The 21,475-nt window shown below is 41.2% G+C and overlaps 1 long non-coding RNA gene across 1 annotated transcript; it reads right to left on the reverse strand.

Moving 5' to 3' along the window:
* Positions 1-201: 201 nt before the first annotated feature.
* LOC308057794 lies at positions 202-6,343 on the reverse strand. The gene is made up of 2 exons (XR_013925460.1): positions 6,050-6,343; positions 202-1,699 (listed from the first exon to the last, which is right to left on the reverse strand). It is a non-coding gene; the product is annotated as an uncharacterized lncRNA (long non-coding RNA).
* Between the last annotated feature and the right edge of the window lie 15,132 nt (positions 6,344-21,475).

A 21,475-nucleotide genomic window follows, 5' to 3' on the forward strand; every position in this document is an offset into this window, starting at 1 on the left:
ATTTAAAGATTGGGCAGCAAACTCAAAAACAGATAAGCCAGCATTGTAGCCAATTACAATTAATTTAATACAATGACTACTGCAAACAATTTAATCTAACACAGTCTGTTGCCTTCACAGGCACGCAGTGACCTGGTTCAGGAACGGCACGGCGGCCGACCCCTGGCCGCGCGGTCCATCAGCTCACAGACACCAATGCGGTGGATGGCAAATGGCGTTTATTGCTGAACGACGCGACACTATATAGCCTAGGTTTACAATGTCACTTCCGTCTGCTTACATCATAAACTAAAAGCTGTTGGCTAGCTGGAGGGGGGCCCTGTGTTTCCATACAGCGCGAGATCTTCCGGCCGCCAGGCCCTACCTAGCAACATTTCCCCCCACCCCATGCTTAACTAAACAGGCTAAAATAGTAAAAATATTTCTAAAAAAGAGTACAAAGATAAGGCACACTGAGCAATTGGCACTTGGGAAGCGACTGGGGGTAATGGAGTGTAGCTTGGGATATTTGGGGAGAGCCAGGGAGAATCGGGGGAAATACTGATCAAGTACATTTTTAAAGCAGTTGTTGGTGTTCTACAAACATGATGTTGACCCTTTCTAGCCGGCTCTGGACAAAGGACACAAGCCTGTTTAATATACAGGGTCCGAAGATCAGTGTCAGCAGGATTATTGCAATCGGACCTACCAAGGTGGATATCAGGGTGGCTAGCCACGGAGATTGCTTAAACCATGATTCAAACCACCCTTGTTGGGCTTCCCTGTCTCTTTTTCTTTGAGCCAATCTCTCTCTCAATTTGGCCATTGAGTCCCTAACTACGCCGGTGTGGTCCGCATAGAAGCAACATTCCTCTTTCAAGGCGGCACAGAGGCCTCCTTGTTGCATAAACAGGAGGTCTAATCCCCGTCTATTCTGCAAAACAACCTCTGATAGCAAGGAGAGGGATTACTCCAAAAAGGTAATGGATTTCTCGATTTTTTGTAGGTCTTCATCGATGGCAGCTTGCAGTTGAGGCAGGCCTCGTCGCTGGGTCACTAGGGAGGTCACTCCCGTGGCCGTGCCGGCTGCTCCTAAACCAAGCAGCGTTGCTATTGTTACAGCTGTCAGTACTTCTCTTTTTTGAAGCCTGCTATTGGCTTCTCCCCAGTAGCGGTACATTTCTTCTTCTGGATGGTATAGGATCCTAGGAACAATCAGAATTTGTACACAAAAGTCAGCAGAATCGTCAAAAATTTTGAGGGACACACAGGGGGTTACTCCTGATCGATGGCAGATCCACATTCCGGGTGCGGATGGGATCACCCATTTACGGGTCTTGTCAACCGCAATGGTTCTTGTGCAGACAGCATTATCCCAGCTTGCTAGGGCGACATTACCAATACATATGCCCAGGCCCCTGACTTAGTTCAAGGTAACTCCTTTCCATGGTGTATCCCACCTACACTGGGTTGGATTGCTGTCTGATGAATAATCAAAGGAAGCATCAAGGGCAATGCCCTCGTAGAAGGGGGGATACACGTCATAACATAACCAACAGGAATTCATGAGATCCGGGTTTGACTGATTCAGCGACCGAAAGGTGGCATCTAACACGCTAAAAAATGGCTTGTCGCGTAAATGGTGAAGGTTCATGTTAGGTTGGCTTGAGGGAACTATCTGCTTGGTTAGTAAGGGATCGGCTGGGGCGGGCATGGCAGTCTGCAAGTTTTCTTTTCTTTGCTGGTTATCACTTTTGATCACGACGTTGGGGCCAATCGCTGTTCCGCTTTTTACTTCCTGTTTTTTAATAAAAAACAGTCCCCCCCTATCTGTGCCAGGTTTCCAGTATCTAACACCCCAAGTTTTGCCGATGGTCCATCCTAGGTCGTTTTCATTGGTTACGTTTAAGAAAATATGTTGGCAGTCACATTTCCCTCGGCATACTGTCCTTCCCATCCCACTTGGTCTCCTAGGGGTGCAGCCTGTTGGTCCCCAACTGGTTTTAAGAAACGGGTCTGGTTTCGCTACCTTCCAGCCAGATGCAATGGTTTCACAGCCCCAGCGAGAACAGTAATACTGATTAGGGACGTTACAGTAAGATTTGCCGGGGTTAGAGCTGGGACACATATAGTACATCATAGTGTTCGAACAGGGGGTTGAGAGGATTAGGTCACAGAGATATACTTGAAAACTAGGGGATCCCGGGGTAACTATCCTTTGCAGTATCTTTTGGTCCTCCCATCTTGCCAGTACCCATTCCCATGGCTGATGTTCATACAAGCCGCTAGACGGCGTTATGAACCCCAAAATTGAGATCACACAAAAACATCGCAGCCCCGCCTTGCGGGAGCTGTTTCGCCGTTGTCTGGACTCCGCCGGTGCAGAGCTCTCAGATGCGGACAGGCCGCTTGCCGACTCGTCGTCTTCTCTTGTCACCAGGGTATACTGGTTACGGGGGTGTCCGATGATCCGGTCCTGCAGATAAAAACTCACAGTTTTCATTAGTTTTATTCTGGAGGTCTGGCTTGATAGACTTAAGTGGACACCATTTGATTCTGTTATCTTTTCTGACCGCAGCATACCCTCGCCCTGTCAGAACTAATTTCCACCCTTGTTCCCACTCTCCTAGCTCATTTCTGATCATGACGTACGGACCTTCTTCTAGCGCTCGAGTGGCCCAGTGCTTCTGGGCAGGGCTATTCACCTCGTCTCCCCTGGGGAACTGGTTTAAAGCTAACAGGGCTGTTGCTAATAAGTGTGCCTGGTCCCTTGAGGGAATGACGTTGGTAAAACCTTCTGGTTTTGCTAATACCTCTAATTTAGATTTCAGAGTTTGATTTGCCCGTTCGACTATGGCTTGGCCTGTACTATTATATGGGATACCGTGTATCAGAGTAATACCCCATTTCAGAGCGAATGCCTGGACTGATTTAGACACAAAATTTGGGCTGTTGTCCGTTTTGATCTGATTAGGGATGCCAAGCCACGCCATGGCTGTTAGCCAATGTTGGATGGTTGCCTTAGCGTCGGTCTTAAGGTGTTGTGTCGCTACGATCACCCCGCTATATGTGTCTACAGTTACTGCTAGCCATGCTCGAGGTTTTAGCAATTGGCAGAGCGTAAAATCTGTCTGCCACACCTCAGCGGCTTTAAGACCTCTGGGGTTGACTCCGCTAGACCACAATGGTGCTTTTTGACAGTGGGGACATGTAGCTACTATATGTTTCGCGTCAGTGGCCGAGATCCCACATCTCTTTGCTAACGCTTTAGCTCCAATGTGGAGGGACTCATGTAATTGGCGGGCATCTTTCAGTGTCCACAACCCTTTTGCAGTGGCATCTGCTTTGTCGTTGCCGATTTGGAAGAACCCTTTGATTGGGTTATGGCTGTTGACATGGATAACCGGTATAGTGCCCTTTCGGGAAAAAAGTGCTTCTTCTAGCATCAGAGCTATTGTGGATGTTGACACGCCGGGCCCTGACATGGCTAAGGAAAGCTTGGCCACAAACATTGAATCAGTTACTATGTTGAGATGTTCTGTTGGGAACAGACCGCATGCCAGCACTACAGCTGCTGCTTCCAGCTGTTGGACAGAGATCGCACGATCGGTCATTTTGACACAGTGCCATTCTCCTCCCGACTGCCATACTGCTGCCGCGGTTGAGGTCGCTGAGGATGCGTCTGTGAAGACCATTGGTCCCTGTTGGGGCCGGTCCATGATTTTCTGTGGGAGGTCGACGTCGACAATAGCTAGCATTTGAGTCCAGGGGGGCTTTGTGGCATACCCGACTTCCCCCCCAAATCTGGCGAGGGCTATAGCTAGATATTCTGACATTGTCACTGATTGTGTTGGGAGCTGTTTGCGAAAGGGTAGGTATATTCTGGCTGGCTCAATGCCCAGATGCCTTAGGGCGAGTTTCCTGCCTTTCATGATGAGGTTACCGAGGCACTCGACTCCTGGAGAGAAAGCGCGTGACGTTTTTCCCAGGACTATCCATTGTATTGGCTGAGCTTTTTCAGGAGGGCCTTGGGCCAGCGCTCCTACTCCCCCCCCTTCTGTGAAGTGCACATACAGATCGAGTGGCATAGCTGGGTTCCACCTGGCGAGTGTGTTTGATGACACCTGTTGTTCGATAAAGTCGAGAGAGTTTACTGCCTCTGTCGTCAGAGTTTTTTGTTCCCATGGGTGTTTCCCTTTCAAAAGATCATACAGGGGGGCCATGATTTCGGGAGGGATCAGGACAACATTGCGGAGCCATTGCAAAGACCCCACTAACTGTTGCATATCATGGAGTGTTTTAACGGCTCGACGGATTTTTATTTGAGGAGGTGTTATATAAGAACTTGTGATTCCCATTCCCTAGAAACTGACACAGGGTCCTCTTAATTTTTGCACTCGCGATTTCAAACCCGTTTGTCTTGAGGGTTTCTGAAATGATTGTCACCAGGTGATCTACCTGATTGCCTGATGGTGCGGCAATCAGGATATCATCCATATATTGAATGATAGTCGCAGTCGGGTCACTGCGCCGTACCGGTGCCAGTGCTCGATCCACTGTGATTTGACAGATAGTGGGTGAATTGATCATTCCTTGGGGCAGCACTTTCCACTGGAAGCGCAAGTTAGGGCGTTGGCTGTTTGGAGACACTACAGAAAAAGCAAACCGCTCTTTGTCCGCCTCATGCAGAGGTATTGAGAAAAAACAATCTTTAATATCAAGGACAGCACAAGGTTGTCCCTCCGGAACCATGGAGTTCATGGGCAACAGTGTTTGAACGGGACCCATTGGCTGGATTTTTTTGTTTACCTCACGCAGGTCATGGAGGAGACGAAACCCCTCGCCTGCTCGTTTGGGTATTACAAAGACTGGGGTGTTCCATGGACTAGTGGAAGGCTCTATATGACCTCGTTGCAGTTCGTGGTCAACTAACTCAAGAAGGGCATCCATTCGAGGCTTTGACAGGGGCCACTGCTCGACCCAGACTGGGTCGGATGATTTCCATGTCAGTCTGATCGGTGGAAGTGGGTGTACGGCAGTGGCCCTTACTGTAAATTTGTCACTCTGGCTTTTAATAAGGCTAGGGTGTCCCTTCCCAACAGGGGTGGGACTCCTGACATGACGTATGGGAAGAGGGTAATGGTCTTTTCTGGTCCCTTTTCTGTGTGGAGCGTGATTGCTACCAAGTGAGCACTTTTCCGAGCTCGGGTTAATCCCCCGACTCCGCCCACCATGGAGGCGTCTTCCAATTTCCAATGTGGGGGCCAGCTCGTTTCAGGAATGACTGTAACATCTGCTCCGGTATCAATCAAAAAGGGGATACTGATGGTGGTACCATTTAGGGAATTATGGAGGGAACAAATCCCCCACACCACTGGCAGGTTGTCACACCTTACTGCCAGGGCCACCCAGGGGTCTCGCCCCCACCGGGCGGTCCCTGCTGTCCCTGGGACGGAGGCCAGGTTTGTGGGGTCGTTGGCTGGGCCATAAAGTTGGTTGCTTCCTGCGGGGGCAACAGGTTCGGGAGTGACCCCCCCTGTCTGGGGTTGGTGTAATGGGGCCGCCTGACATCCCAAGTGGGAGAGGGCTGTGTGCGGCCCAGGGGCCCCCTCCCCTTCCCGTTTCCCTGCTTTTTAAGTCTGCATTCCTTCGCGAGGTGCCCTCTCTTTCCACAGGCCCAACATGGTCCTTTAGATCGGTTTTGCGGGGGGAGTGCTGTTGGCAGGTCTCCTGATTGGGGGCAATTAATCATCGCATGGCCTGGCTGGCCACATTTGGGGCATATCATCACGCTAGCCAGTGCACGAACGGCCACTTGGATTGGGGCCAGGTGTTCCTCGCTCACTACATGTTTAATCATGTCTGCGAGACTTGACCCAGGTGGCAGCGATCGCAGGATTTCCTTGGGTTTTAGATTAGACTGTTGCCGCAAACAGTCTGCGACAACCGGGCCTTTTGCCTCTGGGGGCAGGGTCGAGGAATCGACTGCTGCTTGGAGGCGATCTACAAACTGTGTGAAACTCTCGCTTTCTTTTTGTTTTATTGTGGACCATGGCGATGGCTTGGCAACAACTCTAGAGGTTGTGCGAATAGCCTCTCTAGCTGCACGGGTGGTTGCCATAACTTCATGGGCCCGCAGGCCCTGGGCTTGTGCTTGGGGGGTAATCATTGTTGGGTCTGTACCCATCAACCGCTGTAGGCTGGAGCCGTGTAGCGGATGATCCGCTCCGGTTACTCGGGCTAACTGCCTTGCACAGTTCTCCTCCCATTCTTGTTTAAACACAATCATCCCTGCCCCGTCAAAAATCAACCTACAGGTCTGTTTTATATTGAACAGGAGCAAATCATCTCCCCCAAAAACCCCATCTATGAGTGCTGCGGGCATTTCGGGCAAGCGGGAGTCAGATTCAAATACTCATGGAGTTCAAGATCTGATCCGTTTATTGTACAAACCAGGTACACTTTTATAAGGCATTCTATAAACGTGCGATAATGTGATTGGCTATCTTACAAGCGTATAATAATATGATTGGTTAACAATTGTTTATTGGCAAGATTTCTGTTTCTGCTCATTCTGGCACGTAGGCTCTTTTCTGCCGTTTCCCAGCTCCTCTTATCACGTCCTGCTGGCTCTGGTTTTGTGCAAGCATCTGCAATTTGTTCCTCCCTCTTCATTCCACTGTTCTGGTCGTGGCCTCGTCTTATTTCTTCAGTATTTTTCCACTTGCTTCAAAGTTCAGTATAATCATTCAATACAGCAAGAGCCCCAACATATGAGGGTGGAGACCATGGCCGAATTGAGTCCTTTGCCCGCGATTGCTTTAACAATCGCTTGTATATCCTTAGGGCTTAAGGGCAAATGAACCCTCTGTCCCCCGTCCGTCACTCGGACCGGGAATGCTAGTGCGTCCGATGGGGCCCAATCGGCACATGCAATTTGTATTTTTCTCCAATCAGTGAGAGTAATTTCTGTCCCCTTAGGTTTTTCTTTCCCCGTGAGTGGTGATATTTTGGTCTTTGTATTTGCAAGCCAAGTCTCCCATGCAGAGTCTGAGCCGGAGTCAGAGTCCGACTGACTGCTCTCTTCCGGGTGTTGGTGGTATGTGGTCGGGCTTCGGCCCCTCCCCTTTCTTGTGTAATTGGGCGGTTCTTTCCCTTTTTGCCCGCCCTGCCTTCCGCTTGGGGAGGCGCCTGCCTTATAAGGACGGTTTTGGGGAGGGTCATTCTGATTAGCTTTCTGCCCCTCACTCGTGCTCTTTTCCCTTTTTTGGTCATGCCAATCACTCTTTTCCTTCCCATTCTCCTCCCCCTCTCCTCTGTGTGCGCCTGTTAACTCTAGCGCTCCCCCCCTGCTCCCGCCGGGGGCGGTCTCGCCCCGCCCTTCTTCTTGCTGCTCGGCGCCATCTTGGGGCACATATGGTGGTGGTTCAATCCGTGTATTTTCAGCCTCGGCTTTCGCCTCAGCACCCCTGGCCTCTGCCGCCAGTTTGCCCCAAAAGGAGTTCGCCGAGGAGTCTGTGGGCGAGCTGAAGATGTTAGAGTCTTTCGGACGCTGAGTGGGCGCGTCACTTTTCTGTCGGCTTTGAGGGTCGACGGAACCCTCCTCAGCCGGGGGGTGTGAGGTTTGCGTAGCCGCCCCAATTCCCACCTGTGGGGTGGTTAACAGACAATCCCTGGCAGCTTTCCAGGTCTCCTGCTTGTGTCTAGCTTTTTGGAGAGCCTGGACGACTTTCCCCCACGCTTTCAGATTTTTCCCACTACCAGTAGACATTGTTTCATCGCATAAAGCATGGGAACATTTGTCCCACACATCTGGGTGGAGTATATCCACCGGCTGGTCAATGGCCCCCAGCTCCAAAAGTCTCGCGACTGCGAGAGTAAAATCTTTGGGCTTACAGTCAATACCCCACTGCTTATGCAGCTGTAATACGACCTTCGCAAGAGCTTCCATCCTCTTGGCTGGTCCGGGAGCGTCCTCCCCGCCGGGCTGGTCCTGCCGCTCCGGCCGCCGTTCACCCGACTCCAGGTGATTTTCCCGGGTTTCGGCACCACTTGTTGCCTTTTGAGGCACGCGGTGACCTGGTTCAGGAACGGCACGGCGGCCGACCCCTGGCCACGCGGTCCATCAGCTCACAGACACCAATGTGGTGGATGGCAAATGGCGTTTATTGCTGAACGACGCGGCACTATATAGCCTAGGTTTACAATGTCACTTCCGTCTGCTTACATCATAAACCAAAAGCTGTTGGCTACCTGGAGGGGGGCCCTGTGTTTCTGTACAGCGCGAGATCTTCCGGCCGCCAGGCCCTACCTAGCAACAGTCGTTCTGCTGCTAAGACATGAATAAGTAACTCGAGGAGATACTTGACTGGTAATGGCCTAGATCTCCATTTGGCCCTTGGGTGGAATGCTACGTGCAACGATGCATTTCAAAATAGCCCTCATAGTACAAACCTTACTTTGCGGTGGTGTTTGGTTTTCATCTGTAAGTATAACTGCTTTTTCTTCACTCGAATGGTGTGATGCATTACACGAGCTCTAGGTCACGGGATCTGATCACTTTGTAAGCTCTTAGGATAACTTAATCTAGAAATTCATGAACTTGGGGTCTAATGAAAGTAAATGAAAGACAGCGCAAAAACTATACTGCGTTCATGAACCATACCTGTGTGCATTTAGAAAATGTTGAGCTATTAACTGATTAATTTATAAACTGCACTGACAATGTTTCCTGTAGTGACACTTCCTTCTCAAATAAATGGAAATATTTTTTTTAGATCCTTTTGAGCTGAAAATGGACAGCTTCCTTGACCCTCCGTCTTTTAAGCAGTTGTGAGCATTTGACCAGGGTCCCCCTCTGAGGTATCCTGAGCGATAGATTGATCTCAAGAGGGGTTGGTTACTTTAGTTTCTTCTCATTAACAACGCAGGCATACTTCAGCCCTTTAAGGTTTGTACTTTGTTGTGAACAAATCCAAATTCCACTGGCTTGGAGGTGGCTCTTTAAGTGGCACTCAGAGGATATAGTGCGGGCTTTCATACAGCAGTAGGCGTGTATGTAGAACTTGAATATGTGTTTAATTTTTCTGAATAGATTGGCGACTCTTCCGCACCTCTTTCTCTGGCCCAGCTTATTAAGGTATGCTTGGATGTACTTTCTTGTGAAATAGTGGTTTTAAACCTTACACTGTGCTCTCTAGCTGGATAGCTGCTGTAATATGAGAAAAAACATTAGTTGTTAATAACTCAGAGTGTTTCTCCTAACTTTAAAATGTGCGTATACTTTGATACTATCCTGTAGAGAGTAGTTCCCAGCTTGGGAAGATGGAAGGGGAGCACCTTACTGGCCTCAGTGTAATGCTGCAGTATTACTCATCTGCAAGACACAAAGAAGCAGCACTTCAGAAGCTGTTTACCATTTTTCATATGACCCGTTAATTCTTCATTGGAAACTAACACAAATTTTTCAGAAGAATTTAATTGGCTGTAAGTTATGGACATTGCTGGGGCCTTTGCAACAGCCAGAAAAGACGTGTTTCTGGAACATGGACAATTGCATGGCTGTTTTTGAATTACTAGTCATTACCTAACCCTATGATAGGTATGACGAAACCCTAAGTCTGAATTTTAAGACATAACCGTAAGTCTTCACGCTACGACTTAACCCTATGACTTAACCCTAAAACCTAACTCTAAGACTTAACCTTAAGACTTAACGCTAAGACTCAACCATAAGACATAACCCTAAGACTTAAACGTAAGGCTCAACCTTGAGATTTAACACTGAGAGTTAAGCATAATATTAACCCTAAGATTTAACGTTAAGATTTAAGCTTGGGAGTTAACATTAAGACTTAACGTTAAAACTTAAATTTAAAAGTTAATGATAAGACTTACACCCTAAGACTTAACATTAAGACTTAAGTTTAACACTTATAATTAAGACTTAATTTTAAGACTTAACCCTAAGACTTAACTCTGAGATTTAGCCATAAGACTTAATCCTAAGTCTAAACAATAAGTCTTAAGGTTAAGTTTTGACCTTAAGCCTTAACCTTAAGACTCAACCGTGAGACTTAACCGTGAATCGTAACCATAAGACTTATCCCTAAAACTGAAAACTGAGACTTAAACCTAAGATTTAACCTGAAGACTTAACCCTAAAACGTAGCCCTGAGACTTATCCTGGAGCTTTAACCTTGATACTTAATCCTGAGACTTAGCCCTAAGACTTATCCCCAAGACATAACTCTAAGGCTTAACCCTATAGACTTAACCTTAAGGCTCAACCTTAAGACTTAACATTAAGACTTAACCCTGAGACTTAACCATAAGACTTATCCTCAAGATTGTACTCTAAGACTTAACCCTAAGACTTAAGATGAAGACTTAACCCTAAGACTCAATCTATGAGATGTAAACTTAAGACTTAACCTTTAGGAATTAACCCTGACACTTAACCTTAAGGCTTAACCCTAAGACTTAAGCTTAAGGTTTAAACTTAGGACTTCACATTAAGACTTATCCCTAAGACATAATCCTGAGACTTAACCCTAAGACTTAACCTCAAGTTTAACTTCAAAACTTAACCCTAAGACTGAATCCTAAGACACAACTTGACCACGTAACCCTGAGACTTAACCTTGAGACTTTACCTTGAAATTTAACCCTGGGATTTAACCCTAAGTCTTAATGCTAAGACTTAACTTTAAGATGTACCATTAAGACTTAACCTTAAAGCGTAACCTTAAGATTTACACTCAATACTTAACCCTAAGACTTAACCCTATGACGTAAACTTAAGGTTAAACCTTAAGACAAAACTTGAAGACTTAATTCAAAGACTTATCCCTAAGACTCAACACTGAGACTTAAACCTAAGATTTAAGACTTAACCCTAAGACTTAGCCCCAAGACTTAAGTCTAAGACTTCAAGTTATGAATTAAACTTTAGACTTAACCCTAAGACTCAAGCCATAAGACTTCACCTTAAGACTTAACCCGAAGATTTAACCTTAAAATTTAACCCTAAGACTGAACCCTAAAATATAACTTTTAAGACTTAACAATAAGACTGAACATTAAGACACAACCTTACGACTTCTACCCTGAGACCTAACCTTGAGACTTAACACTGAGATTTAACCCTAAGACTTAACTTTAAGATGTAACATTCGGACTTAACCTTAAAACTTAACCCTAAGTCTCAACCTTAAGAAGTAACTTGAAGACTTAACCCTGAGAATGAACTCTAAGACTTCAACTTAATAATTAACGCTCAGATATAACCCTCAGACTTAAACTTAAGAAATAACCCTAAGACTTAACCTTAATATTTAACTTGAAGATGTAACCTTAAGGCTTAACCCTAAACTTAACCCTAAGAGTTAACCTTAAGTGTTGACCTTACAGATTTAACCCTAAGAGTTAACCTTAGGACTGAAACGTTAAGACTTAACCCTAAGACTTATCCCCAAGACTTAACTCTAAAGAGTTAACCCTAAGACTTCAACTTGTGATTTAAACTTTAGACTGAACCCTAAGACTTAAAATTACGATTTAACATTAAGATTTAACCATAAGACTTTACCCTAAGACTTAAGGTTAAGTTTTAACCTTAAGACTCAACCCTGAGACTTAGTCGTGAAATTTATCCATAAGACTTATCCCTAAAACTGAAAACTGAGACTTAAACCTAAGATTTAACCTGAAGACTTAACCCTAAAACGTAGCCCTGAGACTTCTCCTTGAGCTTTAACCTTGATACTTAATCCTGAGACTTAGCCCTAAGACTTATCCCCAAGACATAACTCTAAGGCTTAACCCTAAGACTTAACCTTAAGGCTCAACCTTAAGACTTAACATTAAGACTTAACCCTGAGACTTAACCATAAGACTTATCCTCAAGATTGTACTCTAAGACTTAACCCTAAGACTTAAGATGAAGACTTAACCCTAAGGCTCAATCTATGAGATGTAAACTTAAGACTTAATTAACCCTAAGGCTCAATCTATGAGATGTAAACTTAAGACTTAACCTTTAGGAATTAACCCTGACACTTAACCTTAAGGCTTAACCCTAAGACTTAAGCTTAAGGTTTAAACTTAAGACTTATCCCTAAGACATAATCCTGAGACTTAACCCTAAGACTTAACCTCAAGTTTAACTTCAAAACTTAACCCTAAGACTGAATCCTAAGACACAACTTGACCACGTAACCCTGAGACTTAACCTTGAGACTTTACCTTGAAATTTAACCCTGGGATTTAACCCTAAGTCTTAATGCTAAGACTTAACTTTAAGATGTACCATTAAGACTTAACCTTAAAGCGTAACCTTAAGATTTACACTCAATACTTAACCCTAAGACTTAACCCTATGACTTAAACTTAAGGTTAAACCTTAAGACAAAACTTGAAGACTTAATTCAAAGACTTATCCCTAAGACTCAACACTGAGACTTAAACCTAAGATTTAAGACTTAACCCTAAGACTTAGCCCCAAGACTTAAGTCTAAGACTTAAACTTATGAATTAAACTTTAGACTTAACCCTAAGACTCAAGCCATAAGACTTCACCTTAAGACGTAACCCGAAGACTTAACCTTAAAATTTAACCCTAAGACTGAACCCTAAAATATAACTTTTAAGACTTAACAATAAGACTGAACATTAAGACACAACCTTACGACTTCTACCCTGAGACCTAACCTTGAGACTTAACACTGAGATTTAACCCTAAGACTTAACTTTAAGATGTAACATTCGGACTTAACCTTAAAACTTAACCCTAAGTCTTAACCTTAAGAAGTAACTTGAAGACTTAACCCTGAGAATGAACTCTAAGACTTCAACTTAATAATTAACGCTCAGATATAACCCTCAGACTTAAACTTAAGAAATAACCCTAAGACTTAACCTTAATATTTAACTTGAAGATGTAACCTTAAGGCTTAACCCTAAACTTAACCCTAAGAGTTAACCTTAAGTGTTGACCTTACAGATTTAACCCTAAGAGTTAACCTTAGGACTGAAACGTTAAGACTTAACCCTAAGACTTATCCCCAAGACTTAACTCTAAAGAGTTAACCCTAAGACTTCAACTTGTGATTTAAACTTTAGACTGAACGCTAAGACTTAAAATTACGATTTAACATTAAGATTTAACCATAAGACTTTACCCTAAGACTTCAGGTTAAGTTTTAACCTTAAGACTCAACCCTGAGACTTAGTCGTGAAATTTATCCATAAGACTTATCCCTAAAACTGAAAACTGAGACTTAAACCTAAGATTTAACCTGAAGACTTAACCCTAAAACGTAGCCCTGAGACTTATCCTTGAGCTTTAACCTTGATACTTAATCCTGAGACTTAGCCCTAAGACTTATCCCCAAGACATAACTCTAAGGCTTAACCCTAAGACTTAACCTTAAGGCTCAACCTTAAGACTTAACATTAAGACTTAACCCTGAGACTTAACCATAAGACTTATCCTCAAGATTGTACTCTAAGACTTAACCCTAAGACTTAAGATGAAGACTTAACCCTAAGACTCAATCTATGAGATGTAAACTTAAGACTTAACCTTTAGGAATTAACCCTGACACTTAACCTTAAGGCTTAACCCTAAGACTTAAGCTTAAGGTTTAAACTTAGGACTTCACATTAAGACTTATCCCTAAGACATAATCCTGAGACTTAACCCTAAGACTTAACCTCAAGTTTAACTTCAAAACTTAACCCTAAGACTGAATCCTAAGACACAACTTGACCACGTAACCCTGAGACTTAACCTTGAGACTTTACCTTGAAATTTAACCCTGGGATTTAACCCTAAGTCTTAATGCTAAGACTTAACTTTAAGATGTACCATTAAGACTTAACCTTAAAGCGTAACCTTAAGATTTACACTCAATACTTAACCCTAAGACTTAACCCTATGACGTAAACTTAAGGTTAAACCTTAAGACAAAACTTGAAGACTTAATTCAAAGACTTATCCCTAAGACTCAACACTGAGACTTAAACCTAAGATTTAAGACTTAACCCTAAGACTTAGCCCCAAGACTTAAGTCTAAGACTTCAAGTTATGAATTAAACTTTAGACTTAACCCTAAGACTCAAGCCATAAGACTTCACCTTAAGACTTAACCCGAAGATTTAACCTTAAAATTTAACCCTAAGACTGAACCCTAAAATATAACTTTTAAGACTTAACAATAAGACTGAACATTAAGACACAACCTTACGACTTCTACCCTGAGACCTAACCTTGAGACTTAACACTGAGATTTAACCCTAAGACTTAACTTTAAGATGTAACATTCGGACTTAACCTTAAAACTTAACCCTAAGTCTCAACCTTAAGAAGTAACTTGAAGACTTAACCCTGAGAATGAACTCTAAGACTTCAACTTAATAATTAACGCTCAGATATAACCCTCAGACTTAAACTTAAGAAATAGCCCTAAGACTTAACCTTAATATTTAACTTGAAGATGTAACCTTAAGGCTTAACCCTAAACTTAACCCTAAGAGTTAACCTTAAGTGTTGACCTTACAGATTTAACCCTAAGAGTTAACCTTAGGACTGAAACGTTAAGACTTAACCCTAAGACTTATCCCCAAGACTTAACTCTAAAGAGTTAACCCTAAGACTTCAACTTGTGATTTAAACTTTAGACTGAACGCTAAGACTTAAAATTACGATTTAACATTAAGATTTAACCATAAGACTTTACCCTAAGACTTAAGGTTAAGTTTTAACCTTAAGACTCAACCCTGAGACTTAGTCGTGAAATTTATCCATAAGACTTATCCCTAAAACTGAAAACTGAGACTTAAACCTAAGATTTAACCTGAAGACTTAACCCTAAAACGTAGCCCTGAGACTTATCCTTGAGCTTTAACCTTGATACTTAATCCTGAGACTTAGCCCTAAGACTTATCCCCAAGACATAACTCTAAGGCTTAACCCTAAGACTTAACCTTAAGGCTCAACCTTAAGACTTAACATTAAGACTTAACCCTGAGACTTAACCATAAGACTTATCCTCAAGATTGTACTCTAAGACTTAACCCTAAGACTTAAGATGAAGACTTAACCCTAAGGCTCAATCTATGAGATGTAAACTTAAGACTTAACCTTTAGGAATTAACCCTGACACTTAACCTTAAGGCTTAACCCTAAGACTTAAGCTTAAGGTTTAAACTTAGGACTTCACATTAAGACTTATCCCTAAGACATAATCCTGAGACTTAACCCTAAGACTTAACCTCAAGTTTAACTTCAAAACTTAACCCTAAGACTGAATCCTAAGACACAACTTGACCACGTAACCCTGAGACTTAACCTTGAGACTTTACCTTGAAATTTAACCCTGGGATTTAACCCTAAGTCTTAATGCTAAGACTTAACTTTAAGATGTACCATTAAGACTTAACCTTAAAGCGTAACCTTAAGATTTACACTCAATACTTAACCCTAAGACTTAACCCTATGACGTAAACTTAAGGTTAAACCTTAAGACAAAACTTGAAGACTTAATTCAAAGACTTATCCCTAAGACTCAACACTGAGACTTAAACCTAAGATTTAAGACTTAACCCTAAGACTTAGCCCCAAGACTTAAGTCTAAGACTTCAAGTTATGAATTAAACTTTAGACTTAACCCTAAGACTCAAGCCATAAGACTTCACCTTAAGACTTAACCCGAAGATTTAACCTTAAAATTTAACCCTAAGACTGAACCCTAAAATATAACTTTTAAGACTTAACAATAAGACTGAACATTAAGACACAACCTTACGACTTCTACCCTGAGACCTAACCTTGAGACTTAACACTGAGATTTAACCCTAAGACTTAACTTTAAGATGTAACATTCGGACTTAACCTTAAAACTTAACCCTAAGTCTCAACCTTAAGAAGTAACTTGAAGACTTAACCCTGAGAATGAACTCTAAGACTTCAACTTAATAATTAACGCTCAGATATAACCCTCAGACTTAAACTTAAGAAATAGCCCTAAGACTTAACCTTAATATTTAACTTGAAGATGTAACCTTAAGGCTTAACCCTAAACTTAACCCTAAGAGTTAACCTTAAGTGTTGACCTTACAGATTTAACCCTAAGAGTTAACCTTAGGACTGAAACGTTAAGACTTAACCCTAAGACTTATCCCCAAGACTTAACTCTAAAGAGTTAACCCTAAGACTTCAACTTGTGATTTAAACTTTAGACTGAACCCTAAGACTTAAAATTACGATTTAACATTAAGATTTAACCATAAGACTTTACCCTAAGACTTAAGGTTAAGTTTTAACCTTAAGACTCAACCCTGAGACTTAGTCGTGAAATTTATCCATAAGACTTATCCCTAAAACTGAAAACTGAGACTTAAACCTAAGATTTAACCTGAAGACTTAACCCTAAAACGTAGCCCTGAGACTTATCCTTGAGCTTTAACCTTGATACTTAATCCTGAGACTTAGCCCTAAGACTTATCCCCAAGACATAACTCTAAGGCTTAACCCTAAGACTTAACCTTAAGGCTCAACCTTAAGACTTAACATTAAGACTTAACCCTGAGACTTAACCATAAGACTTATCCTCAAGATTGTACTCTAAGACTTAACCCTAAGACTTAAGATGAAGACTTAACCCTAAGACTCAATCTATGAGATGTAAACTTAAGACTTAACCTTTAGGAATTAACCCTGACACTTAACCTTAAGGCTTAACCCTAAGACTTAAGCTTAAGGTTTAAACTTAGGACTTCACATTAAGACTTATCCCTAAGACATAATCCTGAGACTTAACCCTAAGACTTAACCTCAAGTTTAACTTCAAAACTTAACCCTAAGACTGAATCCTAAGACACAACTTGACCACGTAACCCTGAGACTTAACCTTGAGACTTTACCTTGAAATTTAACCCTGGGATTTAACCCTAAGTCTTAATGCTAAGACTTAACTTTAAGATGTACCATTAAGACTTAACCTTAAAGCGTAACCTTAAGATTTACACTCAATACTTAACCCTAAGACTTAACCCTATGACGTAAACTTAAGGTTAAACCTTAAGACAAAACTTGAAGACTTAATTCAAAGACTTATCCCTAAGACTCAACACTGAGACTTAAACCTAAGATTTAAGACTTAACCCTAAGACTTAGCCCCAAGACTTAAGTCTAAGACTTCAAGTTATGAATTAAACTTTAGACTTAACCCTAAGACTCAAGCCATAAGACTTCACCTTAAGACTTAACCCTAAGACTTAACCTTAAAATTTAACCCTAAGACTGAACCCTAAAATATAACTTTTAAGACTTAACAATAAGACTGAACATTAAGACACAACCTTACGACTTCTACCCTGAGACCTAACCTTGAGACTTAACACTGAGATTTAACCCTAAGACTTAACTTTAAGATGTAACATTCGGACTTAACCTTAAAACTTAACCCTAAGCCTCAACCTTAAGAAGTAACTTGAAGACTTAACCCTGAGAATGAACTCTAAGACTTCAACTTAATAATTAACGCTCAGATATAACCCTCAGACTTAAACTTAAGAAATAACCCTAAGACTTAACCTTAATATTTAACTTGAAGATGTAACCTTAAGGCTTAACCCTAAACTTAACCCTAAGAGTTAACCTTAAGTGTTGACCTTACAGATTTAACCCTAAGAGTTAACCTTAGGACTGAAACGTTAAGACTTAACCCTAAGACTTATCCCCAAGACTTAACTCTAAAGAGTTAACCCTAAGACTTCAACTTGTGATTTAAACTTTAGACTGAACCCTAAGACTTAAAATTACGATTTAACATTAAGATTTAACCATAAGACTTTACCCTAAGACTTCAGGTTAAGTTTTAACCTTAAGACTCAACCCTGAGACTTAGTCGTGAAATTTATCCATAAGACTTATCCCTAAAACTGAAAACTGAGACTTAAACCTAAGATTTAACCTGAAGACTTAACCCTAAAACGTAGCCCTGAGACTTATCCTTGAGCTTTAACCTTGATACTTAATCCTGAGACTTAGCCCTAAGACTTATCCCCAAGACATAACTCTAAGGCTTAACCCTAAGACTTACCCTTAAGGCTCAACCTTAAGACTTAACATTAAGACTTAACCCTGAGACTTAACCATAAGACTTATCCTCAAGATTGTACTCTAAGACTTAACCCTAAGACTTAAGATGAAGACTTAACCCTAAGACTCAATCTATGAGATGTAAACTTAAGACTTAACCTTTAGGAATTAACCCTGACACTTAACCTTAAGGCTTAACCCTAAGACTTAAGCTTAAGGTTTAAACTTAGGACTTCACATTAAGACTTATCCCTAAGACATAATCCTGAGACTTAACCCTAAGACTTAACCTCAAGTTTAACTTCAAAACTTAACCCTAAGACTGAATCCTAAGACACAACTTGACCACGTAACCCTGAGACTTAACCTTGAGACTTTACCTTGAAATTTAACCCTGGGATTTAACCCTAAGTCTTAATGCTAAGACTTAACTTTAAGATGTACCATTAAGACTTAACCTTAAAGCGTAACCTTAAGATTTACACTCAATACTTAACCCTAAGACTTAACCCTATGACGTAAACTTAAGGTTAAACCTTAAGACAAAACTTGAAGACTTAATTCAAAGACTTATCCCTAAGACTCAACACTGAGACTTAAACCTAAGATTTAAGACTTAACCCTAAGACTTAGCCCCAAGACTTAAGTCTAAGACTTCAAGTTATGAATTAAACTTTAGACTTAACCCTAAGACTCAAGCCATAAGACTTCACCTTAAGACTTAACCCTAAGACTTAACCTTAAAATTTAACCCTAAGACTGAACCCTAAAATATAACTTTTAAGACTTAACAATAAGACTGAACATTAAGACACAACCTTACGACTTCTACCCTGAGACCTAACCTTGAGACTTAACACTGAGATTTAACCCTAAGACTTAACTTTAAGATGTAACATTCGGACTTAACCTTAAAACTTAACCCTAAGCCTCAACCTTAAGAAGTAACTTGAAGACTTAACCCTGAGAATGAACTCTAAGACTTCAACTTAATAATTAACGCTCAGATATAACCCTCAGACTTAAACTTAAGAAATAACCCTAAGACTTAACCTTAATATTTAACTTGAAGATGTAACCTTAAGGCTTAACCCTAAACTTAACCCTAAGAGTTAACCTTAAGTGTTGACCTTACAGATTTAACCCTAAGAGTTAACCTTAGGACTGAAACGTTAAGACTTAACCCTAAGACTTATCCCCAAGACTTAACTCTAAAGAGTTAACCCTAAGACTTCAACTTGTGATTTAAACTTTAGACTGAACCCTAAGACTTAAAATTACGATTTAACATTAAGATTTAACCATAAGACTTTACCCTAAGACTTAAGGTTAAGTTTTAACCTTAAGACTCAACCCTGAGACTTAGTCGTGAAATTTATCCATAAGACTTATCCCTAAAACTGAAAACTGAGACTTAAACCTAAGATTTAACCTGAAGACTTAACCCTAAAACGTAGCCCTGAGACTTATCCTTGAGCTTTAACCTTGATACTTAATCCTGAGACTTAGCCCTAAGACTTATCCCCAAGACATAACTCTAAGGCTTAACCCTAAGACTTACCCTTAAGGCTCAACCTTAAGACTTAACATTAAGACTTAACCCTGAGACTTAACCATAAGACTTATCCTCAAGATTGTACTCTAAGACTTAACCCTAAGACTTAAGATGAAGACTTAACCCTAAGGCTCAATCTATGAGATGTAAACTTAAGACTTAACCTTTAGGAATTAACCCTGACACTTAACCTTAAGGCTTAACCCTAAGACTTAAGCTTAAGGTTTAAACTTAGGACTTCACATTAAGACTTATCCCTAAGACATAATCCTGAGACATAATCCTGAGACTTAACCCTAAGACTTAACCTCAAGTTTAACTTCAAAACTTAACCCTAAGACTGAATCCTAAGACACAACTTGACCACGTAACCCTGAGACTTAACCTTGAGACTTTACCTTGAAATTTAACCCTGGGATTTAACCCTAAGTCTTAATGCTAAGACTTAACTTTAAGATGTACCATTAAGACTTAACCTTAAAGCGTAACCTTAAGATTTACACTCAAAACTTAACCCTAAGACTTAACCCTATGACGTAAACTTAAGGTTAAACCTTAAGACAAAACTTGAAGACTTAATTCAAAGACTTATCCCTAAGACTCAACACTGAGACTTAAACCTAAGATTTAAGACTTAACCCTAAGACTTAGCCCCAAGACTTAAGTCTAAGACTTCAAGTTATGAATTAAACTTTAGACTTAACCCTAAGACTCAAGCCATAAGACTTCACCTTAAGACTTAACCCTAAGACTTAACCTTAAAATTTAACCCTAAGACTGAACCCTAAAATATAACTTTTAAGACTTAACAATAAGACTGAACATTAAGACACAACCTTACGACTTCTACCCTGAGACCTAACCTTGAGACTTAACACTGAGATTTAACCCTAAGACTTAACTTTAAGATGTAACATTCGGACTTAACCTTAAAACTTAACCCTAAGTCTCAACCTTAAGAAGTAACTTGAAGACTTAACCCTGAGAATGAACTCTAAGACTTCAACTTAATAATTAACGCTCAGATATAACCCTCAGACTTAAACTTAAGAAATAGCCCTAAGACTTAACCTTAATATTTAACTTGAAGATGTAACCTTAAGGCTTAACCCTAAACTTAACCCTAAGAGTTAACCTTAAGTGTTGACCTTACAGATTTAACCCTAAGAGTTAACCTTAGGACTTAAATGTTAAGACTTAACCCTAAGACTTATCCCCAAGACTTAACTCTAAAGAGTTAACCCTAAGACTTCAACTTGTGATTTAAACTTTAGACTGAACCCTAAGACTTAAAATTACGATTTAACATTAAGATTTAACCATAAGACTTAACCCTAAGACTTCAGGTTAAGTTTTAACCTTAAGACTCAACCCTGAGACTTAGTCGTGAAATTTATCCATAAGACTTATCCCTAAAACTGAAAACTGAGACTTAAACCTAAGATTTAACCTGAAGACTTAACCCTAAAACGTAGCCCTGAGACTTATCCTTGAGCTTTAACCTTGATACTTAATCCTGAGACTTAGCCCTAAGACTTATCCCCAAGACATAACTCTAAGGCTTAACCCTAAGACTTAACCTTAAGGCTCAACCTTAAGACTTAACATTAAGACTTAACCCTGAGACTTAACCATAAGACTTATCCTCAAGATTGTACTCTAAGACTTAACCCTAAGACTTAAGATGAAGACTTAACCCTAAGGCTCAATCTATGAGATGTAAACTTAAGACTTAACCTTTAGGAATTAACCCTGACACTTAACCTTAAGGCTTAACCCTAAGACTTAAGCTTAAGGTTTAAACTTAGGACTTCACATTAAGACTTATCCCTAAG

The sequence above is a fragment of the Falco punctatus genome, assembly GCF_963210335.1.
Source record: "Falco punctatus genome assembly, contig: scaffold_34, whole genome shotgun sequence".
NCBI classification, from domain to species: Eukaryota; Metazoa; Chordata; class Aves; order Falconiformes; family Falconidae; genus Falco; species Falco punctatus.